A 10,366-nucleotide genomic window follows, 5' to 3' on the forward strand; every position below is an offset into this window, starting at 1 on the left:
GCTTGGGGCAACCAGCAAGGGTGCCCATGTTTGGGACAAAAGGTAGTGCAGGGCAGTTGAATATTCACCACTGTCAGTCCCTGGAGATGGCCAAGGTTGACTTGGATCCAAACCATCCTAGCTCATGGGTTGTCTGCTCTCACCCAGAAAGACTCAGTGTTGATGTTCTGGCTTCAGCTGCCCCTCCACTCACCAGTTTTGGAGTTTTGTATCCTATGCCTCTCAGTGCTCACTGGTTGACACCATCTTGGACTCCTCCGATTTATTTGATTCTTGGAACAGTAAAATAATCAAATGTTGACAAATCCATGCTGTTATAGAAGAAAATGGTAATTTATCATCTTGGACCATGTCTCCTGGCATTCAAAAAGGGTCATTTCCCCAGATCATGTTCTTCTTTAATTTTCTCTGAGCTCTTTCAAAAACAGAGATTATATTGTTTATTACAGGCATTTGAGAAAGAGACAGCTTTCCTTCCATCTCCTCCTTCCAATGCTATTCTTTGCTGCTTCTATTATTTGTACCATAGCCATTCAAGAGCTTTTTAGAGGAAGTTGTAGTGACCTACAAGAAGTGCTGGGGAAACTGTTGTATAAAAGAGACTAGAAGTATCTCTCAGGCCTAGATCCAGTCCTTTGAGTTGGCCCACCCCAACATATACCCCATCCAAGAACTGCAGAATATGTGAAGGTACCAGTCCTACGTATTCTACAGAACCAAAACTACAGGATTTCCATGAAACAGGGCAACAACAGGATAGCCAAGAGGCAGAAGTGCCCCAGTGAGTTTCTAGTATTGATGTTCTAGCAGAAGCCAGATGCCTTGAACCAAGACAATGACTAACTAAAATGAACATTTGCAAGTAAAGATGTGTGGACAAAAGGATATACTGTGGGACACACTGAAACACTATATATTCCATAATGAGATTTCTTTTATTTTTTTTAATTTTGTGGGTGAGGGTTGGGGGGAGGTTGCAAGAACAGAAGCCAGATACAAAAGGAATTGGAGATAAGTGGGATTGGGTTGCATGAAATGGAATTCACAAAGAACCAATAAAAATGTAAAAAAAAAAAAAAAAAAAAAAAAAAAAAAAAAACTCCCAAAAATGTATGTCTTATGTGTTGTTTGTAGATTTTTTTCATTTGATTGTTTCAGTACTTTAAAAGTAATTTAAAACAAATAATTATTATTCTAAATGTGTCTGACAACAGATCTAGACTTAAAAGTGATAAGATAGGTATTATACTAAATTGTTTATTTAGTGAGATTTTTTTTAAACTATGAATAAGCTATGTGATTTCAGGAAGTAGCTATTAAGCTCCAAATATATGCTCAATGAGTTACTCATGTATTAAGTTATTAGGAACCTTTATTAATCTTTATCCTTCATCTACATAAGACAGTGATGGAAGACCTAAAATCATTATTTACCTGTTTACCAAATCCCCATGCTATCTTTTTACACTGAAGCAAGTTGAAATCCAAATTCTCACATAAGTCATGCATTGGATTTATATATCATAAAATACAAAAACATGAAAATTCTATAGCTTTTATTTAGCAATATTATTGGATGTTCAGAGAGTGCTATTTTCAATATAGTGGAAAATGGTATTCCATATATTGGTGTTCCAAATAAATTTAAGCATTTGCCTAGGTAACAAGCCTATTGGACAGCTATTCTCTTTATGCACTTGGCCTCTGGTGAAGATGTCCTAAAAATCAATGGAAAAATACATTCCTATTATTTGAATTCACACAATATTCATCAAATCCTGGAGTTGTTGATGTAATAAATGCCTGTGCATGGACCGGGAAGAAGCTCCTTTATGGGATTTCTAAAATATGTGTGCTTTTATGAAGAGCTTAATTTAACAACGTGCCAGCCTAAGAACACAAGAAACAGAGAGACTCTGAATAGTCTTTTTGAAAGCTGGTCCTTTCAACCAAAAAACAAAAAAACAAACAAACCAAAAAAAAAAAAAAAAAAAAAAAAAACCTAAACTGATGAAACAAAAGCATGAGGGGATGCATGCATGGTAGGGTGTTAACACAATCACTCAATAAACAACAGCAGCAGGTGGTAGAAATCAATGGATTAGCAATCTTGTCCATACACACATGAATCTTTAATGTTAAATGGCTTCTGGAAAACTAAGCAGGTTTGAGGTTGATCATGAGGTCGCTAAAGCGGTAGCTTAGTAAATCTGTTTCTACAACACTTCAAATTAAAATAGATAATAAGATTGTTTCTTATTTTTAGAATAAAAATGTCTTTGGTATATTTGAGAAATTGATATGTAACATACAACTTAAGTACATAGAAGACTATCCTGCTACAGTTTTAAGGCAAGTCTCCCCCACCCAAATCATTACCTCTTACCTTATTCTGTATGAAAGCTAGAAGAGAAGAGTGTAAAGATAAGCTCTGGATAAACTTTCTAAAGTTTGTAAATCTGTTATTCACAAAATTAGCTGTATTATTACTAGAAAAGAAGTCTGTCTTTGACTTTGAATCTAATATATGATTAATCCTGCTCTTCCAAGGTTGAATTTACAGTCAGTCATAATCTGTGGAGGATAGACACTTCTTCAAATTCATCATTCATTTTACGGTGGTCGAATTCTGACACCACACCCTTTCATATGTTCAAATCCTAACAAAGAAATTATTAGGAGGTGGCAACCTCTAAAAGGCCATAAGATCAGAGTCATCAAGGGTGAGATTGGTGACCTTGTAAATAAAGCTCCAGAGTGCCCTCATGTCCCTTTAAACCTATGTGGATGCAGCAAGAGGGTACTGCTTTGGAGCCAGAAAGAAAGCCTTCACCAGGCTTGAACCCTGGCAGTGTTTTAGGATTGTACTTTACAGCTATTGGTCATAAGCTACACAGTTAGTAGCATTTTTATATTGTTCAGACTAACACATATCCCATATTAAGTTCACTAGTCAGTTAACTTAAATTCTGCACTTAAAATATAAAAGTATTTTTTATAATAGAAAGAATATATTTTGAAAATTTAATGTAAAGTACAATCTTATCATCACAACTTTTATGTAATAATGTTATAAAGACAGTTTTAAGGCATATGTCCATACATTTTTAATTTTAATTTTAATTTCTTTATATTAATTACAGGGTATCAAAGCAGATGCTGAGGCTCATAGCCAAACTTTGGGCAGAGGGCAGGGAATCTTTGAAAGAAGGGGGAGACAGAAAGTCCTGGAGGGGAAAGGAGTTTCACAAGGAGAGCAACAGAACCAGGAAATCTGGGCTCAGGGGTCTTTTCTGAGACTGATACTCCAGTCAAAGACCATACATGGAGATACCCTAGAACCCCTGCACTGATGTAGTCCACACAATTTTACTATGTCAACATCGATAGTTAAAAATAAGAACCTGGGCACTGGCCTTTGTACGTCACCCTTAGTGAAAATAAGTATGGTTGTCCATCCAAAATATGGCGACCTACCACTCTCAACTCCAAAAGTAGGAGAAAACCTCAATGAGCTTCAAACATGGGCAGAATGAGAGATAGCCTCTGCAAAATGCTAATGTTTAACTATTGAACTCCCATTGTACTAAAGAAGCTGTTCTACAAAGATGCTGTGGTTGCACTCTTAGTGACTTTAAGTAACAACTGAATACTAAATTGGAATTCAATGGGATTTTCAGTACGAAAGTCATCTTTGTGAATGGCAATCCAGCTGGCCAAGGGTTTCCCTTAAAGGCTCATTTAGCTTTTTATTTTTGTAAAATGTACAATGTGCTCAAATCATGAGTATCCTAGTTGACATGAAGCACCCTGCTTTAAGCTACATAAAATTAATCATTCCTTTACAGTTAAGCATCTTCACAACAATTCTATATCTAAAACTGATTAGAAATATAGCAATATTGGAAGCCACTATTTGAAATTGCTACAATGAATGAACCCAATTTATAGATCTCTTATGTTTCTTCATATTAAAATCAAACCTGTTAATCATTAATTATCATTATTTGTCAATTAACTTAGTAGTATACCTACAAACCTACATTTTTTTAAAAATCTGACTTGTAACTTTGATTTCCACTTGAGTACATTTTATTTACACTGATTTATTTACATTTACATTTATTTATTTACTGGTCCTCTATAAGAATCTACAAAATCATCACAGAGATGATATTTAACAATACAGAATACTTACATAGTAAACAAGTATTTACATACTTTCAAACTTTTCATTATTGATCCATTCATCCTCCACCCCCTAAAAAAATATTTCAAGTAGATAGTAAAATATTTTACTAGTAAGTCATTGGCCAAATAAATTAGCACTTAAGATAAAAGATGTATCTCCTAACTAAAAAGACTTATGAAACAAGAAACTTTACTTTTTAAAAAAATTCTTTATTAATTACACTTTACTCACTTTGTATCCCCCCTGTGGTTCCCTCCTTCCTCCCATCCCAATCCCTCCATTCCCTTCTGCCACCCTCTGCATTCATGACCCTCCCCAAGTGCATTTATAGGGGAGGTTTTCTTTTCCTTCCTTCTGACCCTAGTGAATTAGGTCTCATCAGGAATGACTGCATTGTCTTCTTCTGTGGCCTGGTAATGCTGCTTCACCCTCAGGAGGAAGTAATTAAAGAGCAGGCCAATCAGTTCATGTCAGAGACATGTGTTCCCATTACAATAGAACCCAAATGGATATTGAACTGCCATGGACTACATCTGTGCAGGGGTCTTAGGTTATCTCCAGGCATAGTCCCTTGGTTGGAGTATCAGTCTCAGGAAAGACCCCTGTATTCAGATTTTTTGGTTCTGTTGCTCTCCTTGTGGAATTCCTGTCCTCTCCAGATCTTACTGTTTCTCACTTCTTTCATAAGATTCCCTGCACTCTGCCCGAAGCTTGCCCATAAGTCTCAGCATCTGCATTGATAGTCTGCAGGGCAGAGCCTTTCAGAGGTCCTCTGTGTCAGGCTCCTGATTTGTTCCCTCTTTTCTCCTTCTTTTGATGTCCATCTTCTTTGTCTTTCTGGATAGGAATTGAACATTTTAGCAAGAGTCCTCCCACTTGATTACTTTCTTTAAGTGTACAGATTGTAGTAGGTTTATCTTATATTATATGTCTATATGAGTGAGTATATACCATGTGTATCTTTCTGCTTCTGGGATAGGTCACTCAGGATGATCTTTTCCAGATCCCACCATTTACCTGCTAATTTCATGATTTCCTTGTTTTTTTTCTTGTTATTTGTTTGTTTGTTTGTTTGTTTTATTGCTGAGTAAAATTCCATTGTGTAGATATATAACAATTTATACATCCATTCCTCCACTGAGAGGCATCTGGGCTGTTTCAAGCTTCTGGCTATTACAAATAAGGCTGCCACAAACATGGTTGAGCAAATGTCCTTATTGTGTACTTGAGAGTCTTTTAGGTATATACCTAGGAGTGGTATAGCTGGATCTTGAGGAATCACTACTCCTAGCTGTCTGAGAAAGAGCCAGATTACTTTCCAGAGTGGTTATACAACTTTACATTCCCACCAGCAGTGGAGGAGGGTTCCCCTTTCTCCACAATCTCTCCAGCATGTGTTGTCTCTTGAGTTTTTGATCTTAGCCATTCTGATGGGTGTAAGGTGAAATCTTAGGGTGGTTTTGATTTGCATTTCCCTGATGGCTAATGAGGTTGAGCATTTCTTTAAGTGTTTCTCTGCCATTTGATATTCCTCTATTGAGAATTCTCTCTTTAGCTCTGTATGCCATTTTTTAATTGGATTACTTTTTTTTTTTGCTGTTTAACTTATTTAGTTCTTTATATATACTGAATATTAGTCCTCTCTCAGATATTGGGTTGGTGAAGATCCTTTCCCAATCTATATGCTGTCGTTTTGTTTTGACGACAGTGTCCTTTGCTTTACAGAAGATTTTCAGTTTCATGAGGTCCCATTTACTGTTTGTTACTCTTAGAGCCTGTGTTGTTGGTGTTCAGTTCAGGAAGTTGTCTCCTGTGCCAATGAGTTCAAGGCTCTTCCCCACTTTTTCTTTTAAGCAGTTTAGTGTGTCTGGTTTTATGTTGAAGTCTTTGATCCACTTGGACTTTAGTTTTGTGCAGGGTGATAAGTATGGATCTATTTGCATTTTTCTACTTTTAGACATCCAGTTAGACCAGCACCATTTGTTGAAGATGCTGTCATTTTTCCATTGAATGGTTTTGGCATCATTGTCAAAAATCAGGTGTCCATAAGTGTGTGGTTTTATGTGAGGGTCTTCTATTCGATTCCATTGATCCACCAGTGTATTCATATGTCAGTACCATGCAGTTTTTAGTATTGTTGCTCTATAGTACAGCTTGAGATCAGGGATGGAGATACCTCCTGAAGATCTTTTACTGTAGAGAATTGTTTTAGTGATTCTGGGTTTCTTGTTGTTCCATATGAAGGTGAGAATTTTTCTTTCAAGATCTGTAATGAACTGTGTTGTTAATTTGATGGGAATTGCATTGAATCTGTAGATTGCTTTTGGTAGGATGGCCATTTTTACTATATTAATCCTGCCAAGCCATGAGCATGGGAGATCTTTCCATCTTCTGATATCTTCTTCTAATTCTTTCTTCAGAGACCAGATTTTTTTTTCATACAAGTCTTTGACTTGTTTGGTTAGGTTCACACCAAGGTACTTTATGTCCTTTGTGGCTATTGTGAAGGGTGTTGTTTCCCTAATTTCTTTCTCAACCCTTTTGTCTTTTGTATACAGGAGGGCTACTGATTTTTTTGAGTTAATTTTGTATCCAGCCACTTTGTTGAAGGTGTTAATCATCTGTAGGAGTTCCCTGGTAGAATTTTTGGGGTCACTCAGGTATACTATCATATCATCTGCAAACAGTGATACTTTGACTTCTTTCTTTCCAATTTGTATCAACTTGATCTCCTTCAATTGTCTTATTGCGCTAGCAAGGACTTCAAGAACAATGTTGAAGAGATATTGAGAGAGTGGGCAGCCTTGCCTTGTCCCTTATTTCAGTGGGAATGATTTAATTTTCTCTCTATTGAGTTTGATATGATATTGGCTATAGGCTTGCTGTATATTGCCTTTACTATGTTCAGGTATGTGCCTTGTATCCCTGATCTCTCCAAGACTTTAAACATGAATGGATGTTGGATTTTGTCTAATGTCTTTTCAGCATCTAATGAGATGATCACATGGATTTTCTCCTTCAGTGTGTTTATGTGTTGGGTCACATTGATGGATTTCCATATATTGAACTACCCCTGCATGCCTGGGATGAAGTCTACTTGGTCATAGTGGATGATATCTTTGATGTGTTCTTGGATTTAGTTTGTAAGTATTTTGTTGAGTATTTTTGCATCGATGTTCATGAGGGAGCTTGGCCCAAAATTCTCTTTCTTTGTTGGGTCTTTGTGAGGTTTAGGTACCAAGGTGACTGTGGATTCATAGAATGAGTTTGCTAGTGTTCCTTCTGTTTTTGTTTTGTGGAATATTTTGAAGAGTATTGGTGTTAGCTCTTCTTTGAAGGTCTGGTAGAATTCTGCACTGAAATCATCTGGCCCTGGGCTATTTTTGCATGGTAGACTTTTGATGACAACATCTATTTCCTTAGGGGATATAGGACTATTTGATTGGTTTACCTGGTCTTGATTCAGCTTTGGCATGTAGAATCAGACAAGAAAATTGTCTATTTCATTTAGATTTTCAAATTTTGTGGCATATAGACTTTTGAAGTAAGACCTAATTGTTGTTTGGATTTCTTCACTGTCTGTGGTTATGTCCCCATTTTCATTTCTGATTTTGTTGATTTGGATGCTGTCTCTCTGCCTTTTAGTTAGTTTGGCTAATGGTTTGTCTATCTTGTTGATTTTCTCAAAGAATCAGTTCTTTGTTTCACTGATTCTTTGAATTGTTTTATTTGTTTCCAATTTTTTGATTATTTCCAGCTGTCTACTCCTCTTTGGTGTGTCTGCTTCTTTGTTTTGTAGGGCTTATAAGTGAGCCATTAAGTTGCTTGCATGAGATGTTTCGAATATCTTCTTGAAGGCACTTAGTGCTATGAACTTTCCTCTTAGCACTGCTGTCATTGTGTCCCATAAGTTTGGGTATGTTATGCCTTCATTTTCATTGAATCCTAGGAAGTCTTTAATTTCTTTCTTTATTTCTTCTCTGACCCAGCTGTCATTTAGTAGCAAGTTGTTCAGTTTCCATGTGTGTAGGCCTTTTGCTATTTTTGTAATTGATGTCCAGCTTTAGTCCATGGTGATCAGATAAGAAACAAGGTATTATTTCAATCTTCTTGTTTCTGTTGAGTCTTACTTTGTGACCAAATATGGTCTATTTTTGAAGAGGTTCCATTCGATACTGAGAAGGTAAATTCTTTTGTGTTTGGGTGAATGGTTCTGTAGATGTCTGTGAGGTCCATTTGATTCATGACCTCTGTCAGAGTTATTGTTTCTTTGTTTAATTTCTGTTTTTTTTTTTTTTAAGGCACCAAATATTTTTATTGGGTTGGGAAGGAGGGGGGATTGGAGAAAGAAAGGTGTGTTTATGTGGCAGCAGCTCTGGAGGTCGGGCTGTGCAGCCACCTGGACTGTGGCCCTGACACTGAAACAGGGCCAATCCCTACACAGTGCCAGGTCCTTACACCTGGAACGTCAGGCTGCAGCTGAGGCTGAGTCTCTGGCGCTCTTGGGATGAACCCCCATGGGATCCTTTCCATCCTTGAAGAAAGTGGCAGTGCCACCTGCAGCCCCCGAGGCCCAAAAGGTCACTGCCTGGATGGACAATGAGGCAGGGTGACTGCATCAGCCCTCTCCCTGTCTTTAGTTCATTGCCACGGAGAGGGAAACTTTTCCTTACTTTTTAAATATGAAAGCCAGACGCTGAAGTTTGTGGTCCGAAGGAAGAAAAGTTAGCTGCAGGCCTGCTGTCTCCGGGTGAAGAAGGTGTGGATTTGTTGTGCTACCGTGGGCCCGACCACCTCCTCCAGCTCTTGGATGGAGGCGTTACTCAGTTGCTGGATGCTTGGAAACTTCTGGGGCAGAAGCGGGGCCTTTACCTTTTCCAAACCCTGGGATCTGCTGCACGGTCTGAAGGAGGGACAGCTCAGAGAGCACGGAGCGCTTTTTCCTGAGGAAAGGGTTCTTGCTGGGCTATCTGGTTTGTTCTTGAACCAGCTGGATAATGAAGCAAGCTGCTTCCAAGTGGTTGGCTACTGGAAACAACACCATCCCAAGGTCCAGCACAGCAAAATGCTGGGCTGTTGGGAAGTACTGGTCACTTGTCTGTGTTTTTTCAACTATTATACTCCCTTGAAGATGTCCAGAATTTCTAAAACGAACAAGTCTCTTTCTGTAGCCATGTCTAGCCATCAAATCTGCCTCGGTGACAATAAGAAAGCAAGATTTACTGGACAGGTAAAAATCTGCTGATGCCAGGCCCTCCTCAAAAATGACTTTTCCTTGCATCTCCCGAGCCAGCTTGGACCCGCGCCATTTTTCATTAGCCACAATATACCCCAGCGGCATGTGGATAGGACCTGTACCGCCAGAGGGGTTCCTGTCCATCTGGGATTTTAGTCTAATGAGGAAAATGCAAGACCTTGCTAGAACAGTGGCTGTTGCACACTGTCCGGATCTCTTCGGCAGGATCTGTGGCTTTTCAGGCATTGAACTACTTCAACGGAAGTCTAAATTCGAGAAGTTCATTTATTTAAAAAAAAAAAATCAAGCTAGTTGGCTAGTAGCTCAGGCTGGACTTGAAATCAGCCTCCCAAGCGCTGGAATGAAAGCAGAGCGCCACCATGCCAAGCTAAACCCAGGAGATACCTGTCTTAGGGACTCCGTCCCTCTTTCCAAGCACCTCCCAGAGCTCTGGTGTCCTAACAAGGCGCTTACGGTGGCTCCTCCGCTCAGTAACACTTAATATCTGTTTTGTTAACCGGTCCTTTGTTGAGAGTGGGGTGTTGAAGTCTCCCACTATTAATGTGTGGGGGTCTAAGTGTGGTTAAGTTTTATTAAAGTTTCTTTTACAAATGTGTTGCCCTTGTATTTGGGGCATTGATGTTCAGGATTGTGATGTCTTCATTGTGGAATTTTCTCTTGATATGTATGAAGTGTCCTTCCCCATCTCTTTTGATTAATTTTGGTTAAGTCATTTTATTAATTATTATAATGGCTACTTCTGCTTGCTTCCTGGGTCCATTTGCTTGGAAAACTCTTTTCCAGCCCTTTTCTCTCAGGTAATGTCTGTCTTTGTGACTTAGGTGTGTTTCTTGTGTGCAAAGATTGTTGGGTCTTGTTTATGCATCCATTCTGTTAGTCTGCATCTTTTTATTGGAGAATTGAATCTATTGATGTTG

The 10,366-nt window shown here is 38.3% G+C and overlaps 1 pseudogene; it reads right to left on the reverse strand.

Annotated features, from left to right (window-relative positions):
- Window positions 1-8,917: 8,917 nt before the first annotated feature.
- On the reverse strand, window positions 8,918-9,572 carry LOC110544363 (Fanconi anemia core complex-associated protein 24-like; annotated as a pseudogene).
- Between the last annotated feature and the right edge of the window lie 794 nt (window positions 9,573-10,366).

The sequence above is a fragment of the Meriones unguiculatus genome, chromosome X, assembly GCF_030254825.1.
Source record: "Meriones unguiculatus strain TT.TT164.6M chromosome X, Bangor_MerUng_6.1, whole genome shotgun sequence".
Classification (NCBI taxonomy): Eukaryota; Metazoa; Chordata; class Mammalia; order Rodentia; family Muridae; genus Meriones; species Meriones unguiculatus.